A 26526-nucleotide genomic window follows, 5' to 3' on the forward strand; every position below is an offset into this window, starting at 1 on the left:
TTGGGCTAACTAGAAAAAGCAAAGTGGATTAATTAATCAAAAACAGATTATAGAGTCTGGCTAGCTGAAGAGCAAGTTCTCAAGACATGTAGTTCTTCCTGGAGTTTAGTATTACATGGATAGCAAGAAGATGAGCAAATATTCCAATCATAATTGCCATAACTGGTCAATCTTGGTGCTACACGAAATAGTATTAGAGAAACTTCATCTCTCTTCAAATACTCTCTACAAGTAAGCCTTGGAAAATACCATTAGTAAAGATTCAGTAAAATAAACTGATTGGACATCATTACTAGTGCTTTTAAATAAGTATACATTTTATTATAATTTTTTTTTCTCTCTTCCCCTACCACAAATTAAGCTCCATAAGGGTAGGGATGTTAGTAAACTGTAGTAATTGTCATTCTCAATGTCTAACCAGGTATTAAATGCTCAGTAAATAATAATATTTGAGTGAATGACTGCAGGTGGGACCATATACCAGGACCACAGAGACCACCACTAAGAGACCTATTTTTTTCTTAATTTAAATGATGTGGCCTTCTAATCACATCAATTGCCTGACTTTGGAATAAAATATTAAGCCAAAAGCTTTTGCCTGAGGCACTGAAATTAGTTACAGGCATCACCTCAACTACAGAGACCTTTCAGGGTTAAAAGGACAATGCAGGTGGAGGAAGAAAGTAGCAAGTCCAAGTGCAGACCTCACTACAGTTTTTCCCTGAGTTTAGGGGTCTTTTTTTCATTTTGTTAACGAACTTCAACAATCGTAGCAATATTACAAATGACTATGAGAATTACCATTATATTCAAAGATCACAAAAAGAAACTGGAATTTGTTGGGTGCCAAACAGAGGCACATAATAGGACACAGCGGTGGCATCTATTCTTTTCCAAGAATGGAATCCTTACTTTAGCATGGCTGATAGACAAAAAGAAGACAACATATCCAAGCCTTCCTAACAAGTAGTTTTAGTCATACATATAAGTTCTAGTGCATGAGAAAGAGATGGAAGAAGCTGCCTGCAATTTCTAATTTATGCCCTCACAGGTTTCACGTTTCACCTTTCTGCCAGTTGGAATGAGAAAGTGGTAATAATTAACATCCTGGATCAGGCAGACAGGAAAGGTGTAACAACAAAGCACTTGAGCCCCAGCACCGTGGAACCAGAACACCAGTCCACCCTGCTTCAACCCAGAATACTGTTTGTGAGGCAACTGAAGTACCTCTGCTAAGCCACTGTCTCTGAAGATAGCACCAGGGTGACCAACCATCCTGGTTTGTCCAGAATAGAAGGGCTCAGGGTGGGACTTTCAGTGCTGAAAGTGGGAAAGTACTGGACAAACCAGGGCAAGTCAGTCCCCAGAGCTCTGACCCTGTCTGTTCCTTTCCTACATTACAGACTTTATGAGCATTATTTAAAGAGGACAAAAGAGCCAGAAGAATCGTTCCAATTTTATAGATATTAAGACAGAAGAACTTGTCAAAGATGTAGTATCTAGTAAGTTAATCCACTTATATTCTACCACGTGAAGAAAGGAAGAACATTAAAAGAAAATATTGTAACTATGAGCAAGCTGCTGAGAACATCAGCTTTTTTTGCTACATAGTTGTTAAAATAGCCTAGGTTTAAAAAAAATATCTTTCATATGCAGACAATATCTGATTTTTTAAAGGTAAAAATGACTGGTTTTCTGCAAGTAAACTACTAAAAACAAAAAAGTCCACTAAAATCATTTAGAGAATGAGAACCTTTTGTTATGGGGTAGGGAGAGGAGATAATTTATAAAATGAAGGTCACCTACTACTGTGGACTCCAACCTTAAAAAAAAAAATAAATACATAAAGTCCTAGCCCCTTAATTAACTTAAGCTATAATCCCAGTGAATATTTTACATTCGGAGAATTCAGATTGGCTATCAGCAGTTGAGAGATTAAGACAGACAATGCTAAATTTTCAAATCCACCTCTTTACTAGAAACTTGTTTGTATGGTTATGCACAGTTTAACTGCAGAGATAAAACTGAAAAATGATACATGCAAAAGAAAAAAAATATTTGGTTCCATTTCATAAATTAGGTTCCCTGTCAGAAGTTTTTTGGTCAAAATTTCAAACACAATCACTTTTTTTTTTAACTGGTGAATCTCAATTATACAGAACAGTGGGTTTCATTGTGACATATTAACACATACATGAAAACACAAGCTAATAATTCCCATCCTCCCTCCTTGGGTTCCTTCCTAGTTCCCTTCCTCTACCCCAATGATCACCCTTCTACCTTCATGGCATCTACTTTTATCCTTGTTGCCCACCCCCCACACTCCAGCTTCCACATATAAAGGAAAACATACTTCTCTGAGTGTGACTTTTTTCACTCCAGTTTCATCCATTTTCCTGCAAATTACACAATTTTTTTCTTTATGGTTGATAAAACTCCATTGTAATACAATCACTTTTTCTTTTTTAAAACACTGTTTTGTCTAAAAACAAAAATCATTCGAAAGGGTATGATGGAAAGTATTTTATCCATATGACTTACAATCCTCGTACTAACATATCCTGTTATAGAAGATAAAGATTAATATAAATCTCTAGAAGCACTACACAGGTATCTTTCTTTGTACACATGAAATATTGGAAGGAACAGACCATTAGCAGTACCATTCAAAAAATTCCATTCTGGGACTCTGATGAATTGCCAAGGACATCCAAAATCCTATCCTTGAAGAAGAGGTTATAAAGAAAGTTGTTGCTTTTGTAGCATCCCAAGCCAGCTGCACTTAGCACTTCTCCTCACTACAATTATCTGCAGTTATCTCCTTTCAGACATCTACAGTACAGGTGGTGAAGCTGTAACGAGAAACTCAACCCCATTCCTTTATCAGTGATAGCTGGTTCCCACCCACCTGGGGAGTTTCTCCACAATCAGGTAGGGAAGTGAGGTAAAAACAAGACTATGGAGAGGAAAGGAAAACAGGATAGTAAGAATTATCAACAGACACTAAACCCAGAACCTTGTATCCAATTAACACTTGAAGATAGTGACTAAAATTAGTCACTTAAAACCCACAAATTGAATCAGTTAAAAAAGTGAGCCTCAAGTTTTAGGGTCTAGAAGACTCACCTGAGGAGGTACTTACTAAAAATGCAGATCCCCGCAGGTCTCTTCAGCAGATAGTCTGTTACTTGGGGAGAAACCCAAGAATCTGCTTTTTAAATAAGCAGCTGGAAATTTTTATGCAATTCTTCACCAGAATGATGGATAAGGATCTAGTACTTAACATCCTAGCTTGTGGCTCTAGGGCTGAGGTAATAGCTCAATAGTAAAGCACACTGCTCTCATACATGAGGCACTGGGTTTGATTCTCAGCAGTGCATATATATAAATAAAGGTCCACTGACATCTAAAAAAAAGATGTGCATCTAAAATGGAAAGATATGAATTAAAGCCCAAGTGTTTGGTTGATTCAGAAAAGTATAATGCATAGCTCCAGATCCCAAAGAACACAGGATAAACAACTAAAACTATCCCAAAATAGTTTTTTCATTTGCTTTTTTTAAAAAATGCCTACAGTCTTTCAGGAGCACATGAATAAAGCTTCTGTGTTTTAAACACAGAAAAAAAAATGACAGTCCCTTTCATTTTCATTCAGTTTAATATTTGCTTTCCCCATCATCAATTATTACACAAATTCTAAACCACTTTGAACTATTAGTGTGTTTGTAAAATATTATTTTCAAGCTCAATTTTAAAATAATTAAATGTCAATTTTAAGTTTGGAGGTCTGAGGATATATGTCATATTTAGTAACCTAAGACTGTCTTTCAGTTAGCTCACATTTCTAGTTCTCTAAATTAAGAAAATAATATTTTAAATGACCTATAATGAAAGCAAAAATTAAAATGAAAGTAATGTGCATCTATGGATCCCAACAATCAACAGTCTTAGACCAAGTCTTTAATTTCTCTGAATCTTATTTTCTTGACCAGCCAAGTGAGGATATCAAATCAGATGGTTTTGAAGATCTCACTTGCTAAAACTTACTGAAAACTGGGTTTTTATATAGGTTTAAAGCTAGATGCATTAGCACAGACCTATAATCTCAACAATTTGTGAGACTGAGGCAGGAGGATCACAAATGTGAGGCCAGTCTCAGCAACTGAGATCCTGTCCCCCAAAATAAAAAGGGTGGGAATGTAGCTCAGTGGCAAAGTGCCCCAGGATCTCTTACTCACCCAAAAATAAATAAATACATAAAATAAAAGACAAAAAATAAAATACAAAGAAAAGGAAAGGAAAGTTTTAATGAGAATTGGGAGAATTAGCCTTAGTTTACTGTTGGGCACTTCCCTAGTATGCAAGAGGCCTTGGGTCAGAACCCCACACAGGGTAGCGGTGTGGATATTAGTTTAATGAGACTGATATTGAAACAGACTGAATTTGGGGAGACCCTCTGAAATTAAAAACAACTTCCTCATTATGAGACTGAAAGCTGAGAGGCCTTGCCCCCCCACCACCAGAGGCTGACAGGCTCCAAAGAAGTTAAGGATGGAGACTGCCCCTCCCTCCAGGCCTGTCTGGCACAGTCTAACTAAATCTGCCTATGTACAGTTCCTGCTTTTTGTCTCCTTGCTGCCTCTTCTGCTTTAAAAGATTTCCTCACCTTCAGAGAGTTCAAAGATGAACTTCTAAAACAACAAGTTTCTTCCATTTTCCTTCAAGCTGGCTTTGAATAAAACCTATTTTCCCACCAATTTGACTCCAAATAATTCTGGAGCACAGTAGCCTAATCTCTTCCCCAGACAAGTACTGATGCTGAACAAGTAACATGATTTGGTTTACAAAAGTAGTTAATACCAGGAGCAAAAGGGTACTAAGGAGGAAAATTAAGAGAGAACAGTATTCACCTTGATTTTCAACTTTATAGGAAATCTTATAATGTGAACACAAATTTCATAGGGTTACTGTTAAAAATATAAATTAAAATTCAAAAGGTATAGGGTGGGACCCAAAATTTTTTCTTTGTAAAACAAGCTCTCTGGTGATAGGATGCTGCTGGTGCATGGAATATACCCTTGAGTTAGCCAGGATTTAGAGTAAAGACAAAGAATCATGAAATACTATCAAAGGCAAACAGTCAACAATATGAAAAACCTACTGGAAAATAAATTACTTTTTAATCACACATAAAGAGCAATTTGCTTCAAATAATGAAAGGACCTAATGGGCCTAATAAATAATTTTTTTTTTAATGCACTGATAGGTGGTAGGTGAGTCAATCTTTAAACATATGGCTCTATTTCAACTCTGGCTGCACATTATCATGATGTGGGGAGCTTTTAAAAGCTAGAGGTGCCTGAAAAGCTGCCACCCCCAACCTACTTCAATTAAATGAGAGTTTCTGGAAATTAGGCCCAGGTCTTAGAACTTTTTGCTTTTTAAATAAATACTCCCCAGATGTTTATAAAATTGAGAACCACGAGCCTGCACTCAGAAAAATACACAAAATTCTCTTACATTGCTGGTGGGGCTGCAAATTAGTGCAGCCACTCTGGAAAGCAGTGTGGAGATTCCTTAGAAAACTTGGAATGGAACCACCATTTGACCCAGCTATCCCACTCCTTGGCCTATACCCAAAGGACTTAAAATCAGCATATTACAGAGATACAGCCACATCAATGTTCATAGCTGCTCAGTTCACAATAGCCAGATTGTGGAACCAACCTAGATGTCCTTCAAATGATGAATGGATAAAGAAAATGTGGTATATATATACAATGGAATATTACTCAGCCATAAAGAATGATAAAATTATGGCATTTGCAGGCAAATGGATGAAACTGGAGAATATCATGCTAAGTGAGATAAGTCAATCTCAAAAAACCAAAGGAAGAATGATATCGCTAATAAGTGGATGATGACACAAAATGGGGGGTGGGAAGGGTTAGTGTTGGGGTTGGAGTTGGGTTTAGAGAGGGGGGCAGGAACGGAGGAAGGAAGGACTGTATAGATGGAGGGGAGGGGTGGGAGGGGTGGGGGGGAGGGAAAAAATGGCAGAATGAATCAAACAACATTACCCTATGTAAATTTATGATTACACAAATGGTACCTTTACGCCATGTACAGACAGAGAAACAACATGTATCCCATTTGTTTACAATAAAAAAAAATACACAAAATTAACAAATACAAATGAATTTTTCAATAGAATGAGGAGTGTGTGTGTTTTAAGTAGAAATATAATATCATGAATTTAGGCTATAATACTAAAGAGGGAAGCATTAAGCAGAAACGTACTTTGAAATCTAGGTGAAAATTTCCTTTTGTCCTCAAAATGATCAGAAATTTTTTATCACATGAGAAAATGAAATGACTGGATGGATATGTGGTATCACAGATCAGTGGGTCTCAAAGGTAGCACTGACCAAAAGCCCCTAAAGGGCTGAGCTGTGGTTATGCATTCCTAAAATTTCAACAACTTGGGAGGTTGAGGCAGGAGATTCTCAAGGCCCTGTCTCCAAAAGAAGCAGGTGAGGGGGCTGGACAGGCAGTTTAGCAAGACCCTGTCTCCAAAAGAAGTGGGTAAGGGGGCTGGACGGGCAGTTTAGCAAGACCCTGTCTCCAAAAGAAGTGGGTAAGGGGGCTGGACAGGCAGGGAATGTAGCTCAAGTGGTTGAGTGTCCCTAGATTCAACTAAGTACTGAAAAAAAGAAAACGAGGGGAAAAAAAAAAAAACAGAAAACAAATCTAGATTTGTTACAACATAGACTGCTGGAACAGTCATCATGGTTTCTGATTCTACAGACTTAAGATGGGCCCAAGAATTTGCACTTCTTGAGTTTCTAGGTAATGCTGATGCTGTCAGACCAAGAATCACTGATAAGGAAAAAAAAAAAAAAATTTCAAAAATGCAATTTTCCTTTTCAATAAAGAACATAGTATCAGAAAAACACTTTCAATTCTTTTATCAGTCTTAGTTTTAAAATCCATGCATATGTGCCCTCAGGTGTAGCTCTCTTTATCTGCAGTTCCTCAAAGACCGGAGTAGTACCATTTAGCTGTATGCATTGCAACATGTGATCAATATACAGCAAATAACATGGAAATTGTTTGTTTTGAATCTAATCTCATCCTTAAAGAAATGAGAAAAGTTTCACAAATCATACAACCTAGATTGAAGTTTAAAATTCTGATGGGTATATGCGTTCTTAAAAATAAAACCACTCTTTGTTTAAAAAACTCTTTAACTCTTTGATTGGAATTTTAATTAGTGAGATACAGTAAGTGAATCTGGAGGAAATACAGATCAAATTTCACCTCCCACACTGAAACCCCTTCACAAGTGCAGGGAACTGCTTTTCAAATATACCATGACTTAGAGGTTTTTAAGGCTACAAATACGTACTAGGATTGTAAAAGATCATAGAAATGCACCCTCTATTTATTAAGAACATCCCTTTTTTAATATCACTAAATGGATTTTAACATGATCTGCATTGACATTATTAAGGGTAACAAAATAAACTTCCAAGTGATGTCTCAAACATATTTTGGGGCCAAAAATGTCTGGCTGAACATTAGCAAAAAAGAATTCTAGGTAATCCCCTATTGATTTCTTTGGAAATCATCACAGTTAAACAAATAACAAATTTCCCCGCTGTTGTCTCATGAAATTCCATCACAATCACTACCAAAAGCTGCTTACAAACCGTTACATTAAAAAAATAACAAAGTGATATCAATCCCCAGATTTTGGAAGATTCTATAGAAAACCCATGCATTTCTTTGATGTTCCCTTACTAATGGGTAAAAATGTACAGTTTTGTGTCTTCTAAATATCTAGGATTATAACAGATATTTAGCACAATGAAGCAAGTGGTAAAGGTATATCACTGTTGTTGTTATTAGTCTTCCAAAAATAATGTAAATATACTTAACCACATTGACCCTTAATGCTTGTTATAAGATGATATGAAGCATGTAAATAAAAAAGTATATCCGTTTAAAAAGTGAATCAGAGCTACAATTTAAAACCTAAATATAACTCAGTACAAACCCTCTCATTTGTTGGAAAGGGACAAAGTCTCTAGGGAGTGGTTGCCTAGCATCATACAACTAATTCATAGTTACTCATTGGCAGAGTTGAAACTAGCACTCAAGTTTCCTGGGTCCTCACCCAGGATCTCTCACCTGTACCATATAAAGACACCCCTAGGTTGTCACTGCCATATGTCAAATACTTATTCAACTTTTGCTTGAATTCTGGAATACATGAATCAAAACAGTAGCCTTAGAAAAGTCTTAGTAAAGATGTTCTTAAAATAAGTCAATTCCCACCTTGGGAAAAACTAAAGATATCGTTCAGTGATGTTTGAATATCTTATCTCTGATAAATACTGTTTGTCCAAAGTGGTATGAGGGTAAAGAAGAGGAAAACTTCACCCTTTCAGAGCTCCTTTCTCTCCTTATTGGGAAGACATGAACAAATTAGGGGTCAAACTATCATCAATGTATCTAAAAATAGAAGTCAAAGAAAAGTAAAAGAAACTGGGAGGCAATCGTCTGAGGTGGAAATTGAGTGTCAAAACCTTTTAGGGTGATCAGGGCATAGCACTGCATGTAATTCCAGCCACTGGGGAGGTTAAATCAGGAGGACTGCAAATTTGAGGCCAGTCTTAGCCATTTAAGGAGACCCTCAGCAACTCAGGGAGCCACTATCTCAAAACAAAAGAATAAAAAGGGATGGGTTGTAGCTAGAGTGCCCATGAGTTCAATCTCCACTGCCATAAAAATAAAAAAATGGACAATGTAGCTCAGTGGTAAAACACTCCTGGATTTGATGTAAGGGCTGGGTGGAGGAGAGGGGGGCTTGCCTGGGATGGAGAATATCCTGAAGCATATGCTCCAAGGGACAAATGTGACCCTGACCCTGTCGTGGGTAGAAGATAAGTAAGCGTGATCCTCCCAATGCAGCTGAACAAGAGATAGCCTTGCAGGCCAGGCGAAGATTGTGGATCCCCAAGTGAAAATGAAGGGCACAGCCAAATTACTCAAAGGCAAGTCGGTCAGCAATAAGGACAACTGCCGAATGGGAAAAGATTCAAGGCCAAGGGAATTGTGAGAAAAAAGGCACTAATGCAGTCAAGGTCAAGAAGTGACAAGAGACTGTGCAAAGAGCACATGATAGATGGAATGAATTAAGAAAGGCAGGAGCTCTTCATGAAGAAGACGATGTTCGAATTAGGACTCAGACTAGCAGCAAGGGACAAGGCAGAGGGTAAACTCAAAAATAACACCAAATCTGTCACTTGAAGACTGATGCAAACAAGGATGAGTGTGGAAATTAAGTTTGAAGCTTTTGAGAGAGCAGGTAAGAAATCAGAGTTAGAACTATAGCTCATCTGTTTATAAAACAACACCCAGCCCAGCACATGAATAACCTCACCGAAAAGGGCAAGAACAAAGAAGAGAGCGGAGGCTCAGGAGCAAGTGTGTTCTTTAAAATGCCCAGGAAGGAGCAGAAGCACAACCAGAAGAATAGATCGCTGTTACAGCTCGCACAGGGGTATGGCAGAGCAATTCTGGGAGGCTCTGTTGGTGTTGTTGGTGTTGTTTTCCTAGGGATTGAAGCCAGGGTCACTTAACCACTGAGCCACATTCCGGGGCCTTTTTTTAAATTTTTATTTTGAGACAGGGTCTTGCTAAATTGCTTAAAGCCTCACTTAGTTGCTGAGACTGGCCTCAAACTTGTGATCCTCCTGACTCAGCCTCCCAAGCTACTGGGATTCCAGGCGTGTGCCACTAGGCCTAGCTGGGGAGGCATTTTCTTAATAAAAGTTTTTCTTAGAGCTACCTTCCTCCTCCCCACTGGAGCATTCTCTAATCTATTCTTCCATTGTGTACAGCCCTCCCTCAGTTCTAGAAAAAGCCCCCTGCAAAGCCTCTCCCCTCAGATTAAAAGGCAACAAGTTCATCTGAAAAGAAGATGCAGATCTGGAAACAAGAGGTTGAGGTTCCCTTTGATGTGACAAGGAGGCAACTGGAACCTGGAGACCAGGTAGGCCAGAATGTCTTGGAAGAGGGTGAACCTTGTGAAATTCCTGCCTTAGGTCTCAATCTACTCCTTTCCCTTTCATAGTTTTCAGTGTCTGAGCCCCTCCCCGCTGAAGGTGGAGCTTTGAAACAGAAAGTTCTCTAGGTTCCTGATCCAAACCTGAATAAAACCTGTTTTTCCTTTGCCACACTGTCTCCTGAGTTTCAGTGGAGTGTGACCAGCTTGGTAAACCCTTTCCTTCTGGGTTTAGGGGGAGGAAATCTCAAGTGAGAAAGGAGTGGAGAGGATGGTGGAGACTAAAGAGCTGCTACCTACAGGTAACTTTAGTGAGGTCAAGGTCTTCACATTCCAGAAAATTAGGCAGGTGGTGAGCTGAAGCTCAAGCACATTGCTCTAATCAGGAAGCCCAGGTCCTAATACTAAATTCCCCAAGGATGTCCTGGTGATCTCACGAAGCGACCTAAGAACTCTGGGTCCCATGTCAGGGTCTATAAAATGCTAGCACCTACTACTGGTCAGTGCTCAGGGGAAGAATGAGGATAAATTCATAGAATGTACATTGCTGAGATTTGCAAACTATAAAAAAAAAGTTGCATGAATATAACGTTTTATTATTATTTAAGGGAAATGAGTATTTCTAAGATGATGAAATTAGTGTCAGAGAAGCTCACTATATTTTCCCACCAATATTCCTAATATATACACCTCAGGCCTGATTTGGGATGGTGTGCCCCGCTTTGGATGCTTAGGACCACAGCTTGGAGTAAGTATAACAAATATTTCTTAGTAAGTATTTGTTATATTTACTCTCATCCTGTCAATACTATAGTTTCCTGGCATGAGACACCCAGTTAAAACAAGGCCCAACTATGACACTGAAACACCTTCCCTTTCCTCTTGAATTCTGTTTTTCCCTTCACTGTTAATTTCCTTTCTGTTTCCCCACCATGTTCTTATTCCCTTTCTCCCTTCCCATTCCAATTTCCCTTACTCTCACTTATCTCCATTAAGACACATTTTCACAAATAGTTACAACATATTTTCAAACCTATCACACAATTTCAAAAATGGCATTGATATTCCTTAAAAGGGTTTCACCTTTGACCTGAATCCATAACTGTCCGTTTATCCCTGTCAAATGGACAGGCAAACCTATTGGACTAGTTTCCTCCTAGTCCTACTCTCCTGACTGGTTCTGTGACAACAACTGGACAGAGAACAGCAGCACAAATGCAAAAACTATGTAAAACCAAGGGCTTTCCTCCTCAAGAAGGCTGCACACCCACTGCCCTCTGAGACCAGCTCTGTCAAAGCAGCAAGGCAATAGGTACTGACATTACTATTAAAAAAAAAAAAAAAAAAAAAAAAGCTTTTAAGTCTTCCTATTGGTTCTTCCTCTTCTAAATTATGAATACTATGATGAGAATGAGGTAGAATCAGATTAAGTGCTCACGTGAAGAAGTTTTTAAAAATGTGAGGAATGAGACCACATCTAAAATGTAATTATGGAAGTGCCCATGTTTCTCCCTGTTGTGGTTGTGAGTGTGTGTGTGTGTGTGTGTGTGTGTTAGCTTAAGCAGAGTAAAAAGTTGAATTTTCATAACAGATTAAACAAAATAGAATTTTTTTCCAGTATAAAGGTCTAAAGCTCTTTTTATATGTTTATTTATTTATTTATTATTTATTTTTATTTTGAGACAGGATCTCCCTAAATTACTGACACTGGCCTTGAACTTGTGATCCTCCTGCCTCAGTCACTGAACAGCTAGGATTACAGGCATGCATCATTGTGCTCAGCTAAATAGGATTTTTTGTATGAAGATTTATTTTGATATTGCTCTAAAGAGCAAAGTCCTTGTAAAATATGCTTTAAAATCAATAGCCACATTTTTTTAACTGGAAAATATGTCTAATATTCAGAAAAGTATGACAAACATCTGTAAACCATCACTGTATGTATTTATTTACTTTGTTACTGGGAATTGAACCCAGGGGCACTTAACCACTGAGCAAAATTCCAGCCCTATTAATTTATTAATTTATTTATTGAGACAGGGTCTAAGTTGCTGAGGCTAGGTTTAAACTAGAAATCCTCCCATCTCAGCCTCCCAAGTTACTAGGATTACAGGCATGTGCCACCACTACACCTGACTCATCATCTATATTTTAAAAGGGTTAAATGTTTGACCTATTTTCTTCAGATGTTTTGACATTTTAAAATCCTATGATCCTATTTATAAAAACTGAATTCACTACAACTTTTCAGAAACATCTTATCATAGCAAATACAACTATTTTGTACCAGGTATTGAACCCAGGGGCACCTAACCACTGAGGCACATCATGAGCCCTTGTGAGTGTGTGTGTGTGTGTGTGTGTGTGTGTGTGTGTGTGTGTGTTTTTAGAGACGATGTCTCACTGAATTGCTTAGGGACTCCCTAAGTTGCTGAGGTTGGCTTTGAACTTGAAATCTTCCTACCTCAGCCTCTCAAGTAGCTGGGATTAGAGATGTGCAGCCACTGAACCTGGTCAACTATTTGTACAAATGATCATACTTTCTAATTATAAGGACCCATATTACTTAAATTTAAAATCTCTCATGGAGTAAAATTAGTCCCATAGGCACTGTTTGTTAAAGTGAGTTATAACTAAAATACTAACTAAAATATTATGACTTGATATCTTGAAAATATTTCAAATATTAACTTTCTTCATGACAATTGAAAAGTATAAATGATTCTACACATAATATATCATGTAATTATTCCCAAATCAAGCAAAAATTTAACAAATTATTTTTTGGTTTTTTTTTTTTTTTCTCCTTTTTCTTGGCACTAGAGATTGAAACTAGGAAAGCTTTACCACAGGATTATATCTCCAGTCCTTTTTCTTCTTAATTTTGACACAGGATCTCACTAAATTGCTGAAGCTGACCTTGAACTTGCAATACTCCTGATTCACTCTTTACAGTCACAGGGATTACTAGGCATGTAACACTGTGCCTAAAAAATCAGTTAGTTCTAAATGTAATTATTTTTAGTGAATGAAATATTTGCAGATGCATTTCTGTTATTTACATCAAGTCAATGGAAACTACTATACCTTAAAATACAACCAATATTCTGATTACTATTCGTTAAAAATTCAGACAAATAGCACAAAGCTATAAGCAAAACACAGTGTCTCTAAAATGTTCATATTACACATTCTTCCCACCTAAGTTAAATGTTTTAAAACTTACATACATTTCCAGACTGAGAATAGGAACTGACCTAGGCTGCTCAGGTACCCCACCATTCACAAATCCCAAACTACCATTTTTATCCTGGCTACACCTCCTATGTGCTTACCTAAGTATGGCACTCCTAGATAGGTGAATTCTGACTTCGTGGTACTTTTATCTCTGTAAGGGAGGGTTGAGCATAGCAATATATAGTATACAAATGAACTGATGTATACACACCATTTCCTAACCTGAAAATCGCCTCCACGGGTCACTACAAATTTCAAATAAGAGAACCATACATTATTGAGGTAGTAAGCATAGTGGGAAAAAAGCACCAAAATTCCACTCCAGCCTAACAAATTGCTGATAACCAAAGTATAGCTGGAGAATTTCAGGTAAAGAAAAAGAACAAATATAAAGATACATACATAAAGACCGCAATTCATCTTAAAAATATAGAACATCAAATTCCATTAACTCAACAAGTACTTACTGGGTGTCCTAAAGCTATGTACTACTCTAAGTACTATATAAACAAAAGAACAGCAGTAAATAAATGAGATGTACTGAGACAACATGCTAATTTGAATTAAAACATATTATAACCAATTAATCACCATTATTTCTTACAAACAATTTGCACTGTGTTCAATTACTGGCTGATCTCCAAACCAGCTCATAAATGTAAACATTTTATCAAAATACCAACTAATTATAGGGTAAAATACTCATCTGCATCTGAAAATAGAAATCTCACTTTGATGTATGTCACTTACATAAAGTATGGCTTCAATGAAATAGAAGAAATCTTAAGATTAAAACTAGGTATAATAAAATATTATTAAAGTAGACTCCATCAAAAAAAAAAAGCAAATAAATCTCTGTGAATCAGTCCTTCCTCTATTACTTTTCATTGTCAGTTTTAAGACCCTGTAGGATATCAAAGTGTTTTCTGAATCATTCAATATTGAATTATAGTTTAAGTTTTGATAACATGTTTTGTATTTTTTTGCTTCTGTTTTCTGATCTATTAAAATGAATAATCAACATCCTTATTAGAATATCTAAGGATCTAGTGCACTTAGAACATCAAGAATACTTTAAACATGATGTTTAAAATTTCTACTATTCAATATTCAAGTTCCTTTAAAACAACCCCTTCAGTCTACAGGAGGTTTCTCCCAGAAACTTACCATATGTCTCCAGAGCCCTGGAGGAATTCCCACTCTCTTCAAGGATCTTATTCAGTTAATTTCTTTGTTTCCTTCAAAACGTTCAATTGCTGTTAATCTACTGGCTTCTAACCCAAAAGGCCATAAACTGGATCAAGTTTTCATCTTAACAATCTCTTTTCAATCACTTTCCCTGAACCCTGACAGCTAGCACTTTTGAAAGCAAAAGTCACTATGGGTTTCCTAACTACAAATCCAAAGCTTTCATAAAAACGGCTCACATTTATTTAACACAAACCAGGAACCTTCCAGGAGTGTGCTTGATGAATTCTCTCAATCAATCTTCTCAGTAGCTCTATGAAGTAAGTAAGTAATGATCTCCATTTAGTAGATAAGGAAAAAGAACTAAATTATAAGCCCAAGGTCACAAAGCTCCTTGGGGACAGAACCAGGACTGTTTGATACTCCTCATTTTAGTACCTGAACTCTTCTTGAAATTCTTTCCTTCTTCAGTTATTAAAAATCTATTTCCCCTAATTCTCCTTCTTGCCTTTCTTTCTTGAATCTTTTCACCTTTGCTGCTATTTACCTACCCAACTCTCAAATTTTAGGATCTCCTCAGGTCTCTATTTTCTTCTTAATACATGGTACTTACCCTGGCACTTACTTATCAACTTTCATTGTTTTCAATCATACATATGCTGAAAACTGCTAAATCAATCCATCTATCCATCCATCAATCATCCATCTATTATCTACCTACTGTCTAGCCCAGGACCTCTCTGCTCACAATTATGAAATGATTTGTTGGACACACACCTCCAGCTGGATTTTCTAGAGGCATTTTATAGTCTACATGTCCAAAAATCTAACTTGCCCTTGCTTCTCAAATCTGCCATTCCTTTAAGATTCCTGTCCCATCCTCCTGTGTCATCCACCCCAACTCCATCATCTAATTAATCACAATTCTTGAAACTCTACCACTAGAATATCTTTGTGATCAAATCCTTTTCTTCATCTGACTGCTACCACTTTGGTATAAGATCCTTAACCTTTCTTACAAAACTCACCCAAATACCTTCTAAACTGCTATTCCTGTCTTACATACCTCAGATCCACACTTTTAGACTACTGTGAGAACTGACTTCTCATCATATTTTGTTTAAAACCCTAAACAGAAAATCGTCCACACTCCTGAGGGTGACAACAGTCCCCCATGATACTACTCCTGCCTGCACTGATTCATCTTTTATGGCACCTTCTAGAAGAACTTTTGGGTCTTCTGCTGCCCAACGGTTCACTTCCAAATCCTGCATATCTCTACCACAGCACTTACAGAAGGTACAGCACTACCTTATGTTTCTTATTGAAGCTAGCTTGTTTCCTATCTGCCCCCCTTTTAAACCCAAAGCTCTCCTGTGTTCTTAATTGTCTGCACATCTCCAGGACACAGTCTGGGTACATAGTATGCCTTTTTTTTTTTTTTTTTGGTACTAGGGATTGAACCCAGGGGTGCTTTACCACAGAGCCACATCCACAGCCTTTTTATTTTATTTTTATTATTATTTTTTTTATTTTGAGACAGGATCTTGCCAAGTTCTTAGAGCCTCGCTAAGCTGCTGAGGTTGGGCTTTGAACTTGCAATACTCCTGCCTTAGTTCCCAAATCGCTGGGATTATAGGCATTTGCCACCAGTGCCTGGTCACATAGTATGCTTTTTAATAAACATTTGTTGAAGCAAAGAATGAATGCTTGAAATGCATCAGATTAAGATAATATTATCACCCTGTTCAAGACTAAATTAAACTACTTTATTCAAATGAATTTGATTATGTAGCTCCTCCTTAGATAGGTATGCAAAATGCCAGTATGGTTAACAGGATTATCAAAATGCACTTCTTCCTAGGTTCCAGGGCAAGGCAATACTAATAATTACACATAGGGTTAATGATTCTTAATAACAGAAAGAAGCATGCAAAATATCAGAGTATACATATTCCTAAAAAGAAAAAAAAAAGAATATTTATGCCTTCCATAAGACAAGCAAATTTTTTTTAAAGGGGTGCTTCAATTTCTCAGAAAAGCACAGAGTTTTTTTTAGAAAACTGAACTGTCTAAAATTAGGATATTCTTCTAATGACCTCATATGCAAAAATTTCTACAAAAAACACATTAAAACTTTGAATATAAAAGTCACCCTACTGGGAACCTCAATCATTCAGCTCACTATCCGGTTCAGTCTAATAATAAATTAGAAATAATTTTTTAAAATTTTTCAGTAATGGTGTGAGAAGTAAGCTTTCTAGAAAATATGCTTACTAGTGCTTACAAAATAAGCACCAATGGACATGACATCAAATAAATAAGGTATTATACATTGCGTAAACATAAAAATTTCTCAATCTCTGGGTTTATCTTGGCAATTTCCAAGTGTGGCTTGGAAATCCAGTGTAAAACAGCAGCAAAGCACGTGAAAGTATCTGTCACAAAGTCCACAGGCTTTACACATGCCCACATCATTTCATGAAGAAAGAAAAAAAAAAGACAACAGATAATATAGCAGTAGGGCCGCTCACAGCCTGACAGCAGTAGAAAGTGATAGCTGATAACAGAAAGAGGACCCAAAGAAAAACCATAAAAAGAAGAATGGTACTTCTGTCTCCATTCTAGTATTTCAAACCAGCAGGCTAAGACTATCCGCTATAAACAAACACAGCTCTATACACCTCGACCAATAGCACTATTCAATTCTTTATGAATTCATGCTCATAAAGAAAACCCAACCACCACCACAAAATAACATACCCAATATCTTCCAAGGATAGACTAACGTTTATCTGTTTTAATGTCTAACTTTTTTAAATTTTTCAGTAATGGTGTGAGAAGTAAGCTATCTAGAAAATATGCTTACTAGTGCTTACAAAATAAGCACCAATGGACATGACATCAAATAAATAAGGTATTATACATTGCGTAAACATAAAAATTTCTCAATCTCTGGGTTTATCTTGGCAATTTCCAAGTGTGGCTTGGAAATCCAGTGTAAAACAGCAGCAAGTCAATATTATTTGATAAACAGGCAAATACGTAAGTTTGAAAGAAATTTGAGGGTGGTATTGCAGCAATATTAAATGGTAATTAAATTGATTGTTGTTCATGGATACCTCAGGATGTTTTAATTTAAATTAAAACGTAAACTGTCAATTTTTAAATTCAAAAACTAAATTTTACAAAAATAAATTTTGTTAGAAATACATTTTCTGTATTTGTTTAGTCTTATAAGGGCACCAAACATAAATAAAACCATAAAGCTCTGGAAATGTTAGATTTAGAAAAAGTTAAGATCTCTACTATAGTATTACCCAGAGCTCAGTTATGTTCAAGCTCTAAACAGAGTAGCAAGCTTTTTTACTGAACTTGCAGTCACTCTGCTTTACCATAGGGGTTAAGGGATGCCCTGTGCAACTTAGTGAGACCCTGTTTCAAAATACAAAATAAAAAAGGTCTGGGGATGTTGCCCTGGGTTCAATCCCCGGTATCTATCAATCAATCAATCAATCAATAAAACATTCCTATGACACAACACTAGATGTCAACTTATCTTATTGTATGTGTAAATCAAACAATACTAGTTATTTCCCGCTGGCACTATGGAGAATAGCTGCTGAACAAAGACATTCCCAAAGCAAAATTTCAAACTATGGAGATAGTTTCTATAGAAGAAAACAGTGTGCAGGCTCAGATTTACTTCAACTAACACAGAGTTTTGTACTCCCTTCAATTAATTTAAAAATCCTCTGGGGACAAAAAGTGATTATTCCTCATACTACTAAAATATCCAGTTTAATCACTTTCTATCCTTCCTGCAAATGGTAATCATTCCCCCCACCCACACACCCCCGGGGATGTAAAGGGGATGAAGTATGCCAGTTCTGAAAGGATACAGATTTTTTTGTAACATGAAATTATCAGAAATATAAATAACAGCACACCTGGCAGCTAGCCAAACTGCCACACGTTCATGTCATTAATCTTGAAAGACTCCTTGTACAAGGTGACAGCCTGAGGGGACTGAAAATATTTTGAGTAGTGTAGGGTTTTTTCCTAACCTTTTCCAAAAGAACCTACCTGAAACAAAAACTGTCTCCATGGTTAACACTGGTCCATAATAAAGGTAACTCTCCAGGTAATGCCTAATTTGGAAATGCCACCCGCCCCTTCTCTTTGTGCTACTCCTGTTGAGAATGCCTAGTTAGCGCAGCCTAGCCTTCTGCATTAGTTTCTGGGACTCTCAGTTCTCCATCTTCTCCCCTCCTGGTCCTCTGGCGTGCTAAAAGGTGACAGGAACCCGTGACCCAGGTACAGGTGCAGTGGCGGAACCCTCAGGAAGTGCTGCCTGGTGGCACGTTCACCAGACCCAACTTTATAAAACCTCAATGAAGGCAGTGAGTTGGCACGTACAGATTAGGCACCCGATCCCGCCAACCTCCGACCGTCCTTTCGCCCGGACGCACAGCCTTTGCTGGCTCTCGCCTATGCGGTTTGCCTCCTACAACTCCAAACCACACATCACTGGGCACCTCGTCGCTCCTCCAGCCCGTGGAAGGCGCCCTTCTCCAACTACAGCGCGTCCTTCTCTCCATCCTCCCGCCGCAGCTCACTTCTTCTCTAACCCGCACCCCCACACACACACCACCCCCGCACGCACAAGCTTCTCAATGCAAGGGCACCCCGTACTGTTCCTCAAGCAGCGCGCGACCCTGCCACCACTGTGCGCTCCCGGGGTCGCACGGGCATACGGACACCCGCGGTAGCAGAAATGTCCCAGCTTGTGTATACAGCCGGAGACATTCCCTGCTCCCAACCCCCAACAGCGCCCGCTCAAATTCCCCCTTAGGGGAAAAACGGAGTAAAGGAGTTGGAGAGGTCCCGAAGCACCCAGTCCCGCACTCCTGCCCAGCAGCTGTCTCGGGCCTCGAAGCTCCGGTGTGCCCATCCCTCCCCGGTCAAGTACGAGGTCCTGGGCGGGTTAAGCGCCCTATTATCCCCTCTCTCCTCTCGTGCGCACGAAGCCAGAGGACCCTCGAACCTGGGCCATGGAGGGGGAAGCGGCTGAGGGCGCCCCGGGGGGCAACCTGGAAAGATCTCCTTTCCCCTGCCCCCACACCCACTACCCACTCCTAACTCCCCCATCCGCACTTTCCGATTCCTACCCCAACCTCTGGATCGCAGGCATTCGCCCGGCACTCACCTCAGGGAGCCAACAACGCCCCTCTTCTCCGCCCGCCCCTGTCCCCCTGCTGGAGCGCTGTGGTCCTTCCTCTTACCTCTTCTCTGGGCTGCTACGCGTGAGTTAGAGTGTGCCTCTGCCGCGTAATTGTATCCGGGACAGAAGGGACCCGTGTTTGTGTGCTGGATCAGGTGTCGCCGCCTTTGGTGGCACGGGGGCGTGAGGGAGGCTGCAGAGTTCGCGTGTGGGCTTAAGACGGGCTCTCACAGTTAATGGCAATACTTTAACCGTGCCCTCCCTCGGGGCCGCAGCGCGCCTGCTCCTCCGCAGCTCCCCGCGGGTGACCGGGCCCCCCCAGCAGCGCCCCGCCCAGCGCGTCGCGAGCAGAGCTGGAGCGCTCCCGGTCCTCCCGCGCCTGGTTCAGCGGGACACGACCACGGGCCGCAACGCGCTCAGCTTCTCATCACAGGCCCCGGGCTGCGAGCACCTCCCGCTCACTCAGCTGGGACAAGGATGCGGACACGCTTCGTACCACACGCTTGCAATCTGGGCGAGTCAGAGACCGGAAACCAAGGTTTTCGCCCGTGGGGTGGCTGTCGGCCGACAGGCTGGGACACTGGTGAGCTCTCCCGACGAGTTCAAGCTGCTAGCTCTGGGACTGGCACGTGGCCCCGCCTCCTATCTCCCCCTACCAAATGTTCCTGAATCCTCTCTGCCACCACCAGGCTGGTCCCCGCGCCCGCCTTTTTTTCATCACGTGCACGCAGCGAGCTCGGCGAGTTGGTAGCGCGCCTTCTCTCACCTTCCTACCTATCCTGTGACACTCTTCCCCAACACATTCAAAAGTTGCCCTTGGACTAGTGGGTGGAGGAGACACGCGAAAGAAAGGAGGAGAGGCTTAGGTGAGCAGACACCTGTGCTCCCACCAAACCAGGCTTCATTTCTGGGCCACATGAAACGGAAAGCGTCAGAAAACGTGGGTTTTGAGATCCTGAGAAAAGTAAATTGGGTTGCTGGGCTCAGTAACATCCCTCCTTTTGGGCTTGTGCTGAAAGGGCCATTTATGTTTTGCTTAGTTGAGTCTGTGGCGACTTTATTCTGACTAATCTGTGTTTGCCAGCAGCATATCCTTGCCAAGTTGGCGTCTAGGCCAGGAAGCAACTTTGCCCAAGACCTGCTGGAGCAGTCTTCCTGTGGCGCCTCAGACCAAAGGAACCAAGTACCTCTAAGTGTCCAACAGTAGATTATGGGCTTCATGAGAACCAGGAAAGTCTAATTAAAGTTTAAGCTTTACCTCAGTGCCTGGTGGACATTGCATTCTATGTAGATAGAGACATATGACCTCATATATATGCATGTATATTGACATGAACAGCACTGATTAGTTCAGACTTTTAAAAAATTAAGAATCAGACTGAGTATATATTCCAGAAGCTGACGTGCCACCACTGCACACAAGCATATGTTTAAACGTTGGGAAATGGGGGAAAAAAAAAAGTCCAGTGAATCTGTTCTTTCTTTGCTACAAAGAAAGACAGATTCAGGAACAGATTGGGATTTTCTACTCTTAGATAAGAAAATGGAACTTATATTTTATTGTACTTATATAATAATAAATGAAAAAACATACATTGCTGTTATTAATATGTCTAGGTTTAAAAAGTGCAGGACCTGCAACTCATATATTCAAGTCTGTTCGCTATTGAAAGTATTTTCAAATGCCAGTTTCAAAATGATAGAGCACATTTCTTCTTTGCAGATTAAAAATTGGATTTTCCCAGACTTTGCACCTGACCTAGAGAGATTACCATATGGTTTATTTCCTATTTATATTGAACTAGAAAAACACTAAAACAGATAAAAAAATTAACAAAAGAGAACAGAGAATGTTATATTTTCTTTAAAGGATCTATTATCTCAAATGTCAGACTTTCATTTTAAACCATTGTTTTGATGATGCATATGTAAATTCTTGGTAAAACAATTAGAAATTATGACAATATCCTCAGCTTTTATTTTGCAAAAGCTTCCAAAATTTGTCACGTGCATGTGCTTAATAAAATCATATGAACATCATTGTGTAAGATTCTGTTAGACTCATAGATATAAAAGGCGTTACTATGTATTATGTGTGACTGTGTCCATGTATATTATTTTTATGATCTATTGTCTTCAATGTTTTTATATAATGATATAAATGATATTATTGATATAATGATATATAATATTATTGACTGTCTTAGTTCTACTGAAAGAGCATCCCGTAACTTAAGACTTTAGTCAATCTCTGAATAAATACAGTTTTTGAAGTTCAAAACTATAAAAGCAAGAAATCAGTAAGTTTCTCCCTTCCTCCCCTCTTTTCCACCTTCCCTTTCTCTGTGTGCATTTCTACTTACATCTCTATCTTGACCTCTCTCCCCCTAAATGCACCACTAGCTCTTAGCATATAACATTATTGACAAAATAGTTGGATAAAGTAAATAATGAAAGAATTTGCTTTTTCATTTGCTCATCTTTTATGAAAGATTACTATTTTTCATATTTAATCGATCCTTCAAGTTCCCATCCAAATTAACCAAGATTCTCCCCGTCATCTTTAGTTCACAGAATGTTGAATTACACAGCAATTCTTTGTTACGTTTCAGTTAATGAAGAGTATGGTAGTAAAATTCCCTCATTGTTTCTGTATACAAGTTGCATCAATTTACTCAATTTTACTTTTTAAATGCTTGTTAGAATTCTTCATCCATTTGGGCTCATATAATTTTATTGAAAAATATCAATCAACACATGGGAATTACTAGCTTAGCCTGGTAAACGTTAGCCATTAAATTCAGAACCACACTGCCTAGAATTAAGCTTTAATCTCACCATTTGGCATGTTACCTAACTTCTCTGTGCCTTGATTTCTTTACCTATAAAAGGAATATAATAATATTATCCATTTAATAAAGTTATTATGGGAATTACAGGAATTAAAACAAATGGCATAGGACACAGTTTCTGATGCCTGCTAAGTGCTGAATAAATGTTAACTTAGTGTCATCTACCATAACTCTAATGGACAGCAGAAGATTTAATCAACTTTGTAAATGTTGGGCCGTTATATTTACTGACACATTTATTGAGGAATTTTCACATTACTGGAAGCAACACACTATAGTAGAAAATTCTTAAGTCCTTTGCTACTTTCTTGATTTTAGGATTTTACTTTTCATACAGCATTCTAGTAAGATAAGTTCTCATGCTTGTCCACTTACTATGACAAGTATATTAGTATGTCTTAAAAACTGATCTTAGATTCATTTTATTTATTTATTAAGTATTTAATTAAATATCCAATGTATGCTGAGTTTTGTATGCACTGTAGAGGACTTATTCCATTAATACATGACAAAAATTATTTCGTGGATCCTACCCTGAGCTGGAGAAAGAAGTAACTTAAGAACATTTAGAAAATTATGAGTATATAATCATAGCTTATTTAAATGTATTCAAGCATCAAATGCATCATAAGAACAAGAAGAAATATAGAAAGGAGAAAGAAGGAGATTAATATCAGCTAGACTTGTCAGAAAAAGTATCTTGGAAAAGATTATAATTTGACTTAGAGCCTGAAGAACAGATAAGGTTTTAATGGGTATTTTGTGTAAGAATCAAATAGTCTATTATTAATTCTTCATGAACAATTTTATATCCCAGACGAATAAAACTACTATGTTAAAGTACAAGCATTAAAAATAAAAAGATAACTTTTGTGTCTAAACTTGAAGTATATTGCTGTGTTCAATTGTACTTTTCACTGGTTCAATCCAAGTGAGCAGATAATTGAGCACCTGTAGGGGCAGACCCTGCTAGACACTCCAGCCACAAAATTGATAGTGACATGATCCTTTGACCCTGAAAGAACTCAGAATGGTGGGGTAGAAGAACAACTATATTATGTATGTAATCATAGAACACAAAAGCACAGAAGTAATTCAGAGGAAGTATGTTAACTGCAAGGAAAAGTCTAAGAAGACTTTCCAAGGAAATGATGCTTGAACTGTGTTTTGAAGGTTGAATATACGTTCAAAAGTCATCATAAGGACAATTCAACTAGAGGGACTATTCAGTTACTCTATTTCCCTTCTCATTAAATTCATGCATTTCTGGCCATTGTCCCCTTAATGTATTTGGTACTGACTCTTGTGTATTCTCTGATAAAAATTTCCTACATTCTAGAAATAATACAGATAAAACCTACTGACAAATATAAGAAAGAGTAGATCATAGATTGTTTTCATGTAACATTTTAAGTGAAGAAGAATGTAAAAGTGGGGATAGGTTTTAAATGAAGATTTCTTTAAAAAGAATAATAAAGAAGAAACTGTGCTCAAAAATCTGTGTGGGTTTTAGGCACATGACTAAGAAAGCATGGCTTTAAAAAGCTATTATTCAAATATTAAAACACAAGAGTATAATTATGTAACTTCATGATTGATTACTAATTTAAAGCTAATATATTGTACAAATTTTCCTTTCCTTAAAACTTAAAAAAATGGCAAGCCCTACCATCAATTATGAATGGTACAGCTTTATATCTTTGGACCCTATAATACAGACCATGTAATGTAAAACACAGCAGAATGGATTTGCATTCACTTGTGGGCAGAAATACAGGTAATTGTGCATTTCAATACTGTTTTGCCGACGGTCCCAAAGATTTGAGTATATTGTTTTGGGACGCCTTATTGCACTGACAGCATCACTGACTTCACAAACCAGTCTTGCTCTTCGGACACTTCAAATGTCTTTGTCAAATAGAGAGTTGAGGAAGAGGAACAGAGATTAGGTCCACACTGATGCTGTTCTCCATAATAATAACAAAAATTATGACTTCCACTTTGAACCCTTTATAATACATAATACTAAAAGAGATTTCATTTAATTTTCACAAAAAAGTCTGGAGGAGGTAGGTACTATTATTATTGAAGCAGAAAGATAGCTCTCCCATAGGCAGCCAGGATGAGGGCCTTGAAGAACAAGATGGAAAGGGCACATCATGCCAACCTGAAAGGAGACCTTGGGTCTGAAAGACATCCTGTGACTTTCTACTTCCTGCCAGCCTTAACCACAATGCCTTCTTCTGAATACCTGCTTCTATTCCTCATAGCAGCCTTTCCTTAGTTACTGTTGCCCTTACCCCTAGTAACAGCTAACCACAAGCAGACCCCCTACCTGCAATGCTTCCTTTTTTCTAACAGGTATCAGAAAACACCAGGTGAGATCCATTCTCTTAATTTTTTAATAAGGGGTTAAAATCATATACTTCTGATTGGCTTATTAAACTCAGAGCTCAGACAGCTTGATTGGTTCACGCTAGCATTCCTCACCCCACCAATCACCTGTGCTGGGTCATTAGCTATGCCTTTAGAAACCCCTAGACAGGGTCTGGGTTTGTAGCCTAGTGGTAGAATGCTTACCTGGTACTTGTGAGGCACTGAGTTTAATCATCAGCACTACATATAAATAAATTAATGGTATTGTGTCCATCTACAACTATATATTTTTTAAATCCCTAGACAATAGATAACAGGTGGCATTCCTTTCTTTGGGAACTTTCCCTTCTTTCTATTACTCTAATAAATCCTGTTACTTTGTTCTCACCGTGGGGTCCATATATTTTATTCCTTGAATTTATGAGACAAAGAGCCTGACTACCTACATCCAGTGTTACACAATCACTTTTTAAGGGAGAGTAGCAGAGGTTAAGGAATAAAACTTATCCAAGTAGCAAAACTGGGAATTGAATCATGGTCTGCTTGAGTCAATGGTCATGCCATGAGCAGCTTTAATGATTAGACAATGTCATCAATGAAACTCTGCTTCCTAACCAAGTGCACAGTAAGATGGATCTTTAATTTCTGACAGTGATAACAAATTTTAAAGGGGAATAAAGTCATACTATAAGACATTGAAGTTAAGGTTCTCTTCAAAACACATCTTAGTTCCCACTCCCCTTCCTATCCACTTTATAGGTGACACTTATTATTATGACCTTCTATATTTAGCCTGTAATGCCTCCTGGGAATAAAGAGATTCAAAATACATTATAGTAGTAGCACTATAATTTCTTTTATTTGACATAAATATATTCCAAACTCCAGGCAATAATAATTAATTCCAATATCCATCATAGGCGAATGAGGTATGTTCCACCATATTCTCTATATTTTTACAGATGGTAATCTTCAGATCTTTTTATTAATCACACATCTACATGCAACAGCTCTCAGATTTGTTGAGCATAATTCTAAAACATCAAAACATTCTGACCTTTTCTTCATATATCCCTGGTACCATGATAGACATTTCTATTTGTTAGTATACTTGCATAATCAACTTGTCTTATTGATGAGTTTAAAGAACACCCTAGAATCCATGATTTTATTTAGAACAATACCTTCTGTGTTTTAACATAAAGAGCTACTTTTATTGTTTTCAGGAAAGAAACAAGGAGCTTGCCCTGGAATACTGGTAAAAGCAGTATTATGTGGTCCTTATTTCATGTGATTACTTTAAAATCCTGGAGCTTAAATAGTCACTTCTTCAGCTCAGGCTTGAGTTGTCAGATGAAACTACTAAGTATATGTTTGCCCATAGTGTCAGTCCTAACTCTGACCCTCCCAAAGTCTGCAAAGAGCAGGAGGGCTTAATCAGTTAGCCACATCCCCACCAGTCTCCCCCAACTCTTTTTTTCTTTTCTCTTTGAGACAAGATCTCATTAAATTGCTTAGGATCTCACTAAGTTGCCGAGGTGGCTTTGAACTTGTGATTCTCTTGCCTCAGCCTTCTG

At 38.2% G+C, this 26526-nt stretch overlaps 1 protein-coding gene across 1 annotated transcript in view; it reads right to left on the minus strand.

The window, feature by feature from the left end:
- Positions 1–20211, minus strand: part of Ugt8 (UDP glycosyltransferase 8) — a 76262-nt gene extending 56051 nt beyond the window's left edge. Inside the window, exon 1 of the mRNA XM_047565646.1 lies at positions 19783–20211. The gene's annotated coding sequence lies outside the window, so the exon portion shown is untranslated. The remainder of the gene's footprint in view (positions 1–19782) is intronic.
- Positions 20212–26526: the final 6315 nt, after the last annotated feature.

This window comes from Sciurus carolinensis, chromosome 10 (genome assembly GCF_902686445.1).
Source record: "Sciurus carolinensis chromosome 10, mSciCar1.2, whole genome shotgun sequence".
NCBI classification, from domain to species: domain Eukaryota; kingdom Metazoa; phylum Chordata; class Mammalia; order Rodentia; family Sciuridae; genus Sciurus; species Sciurus carolinensis.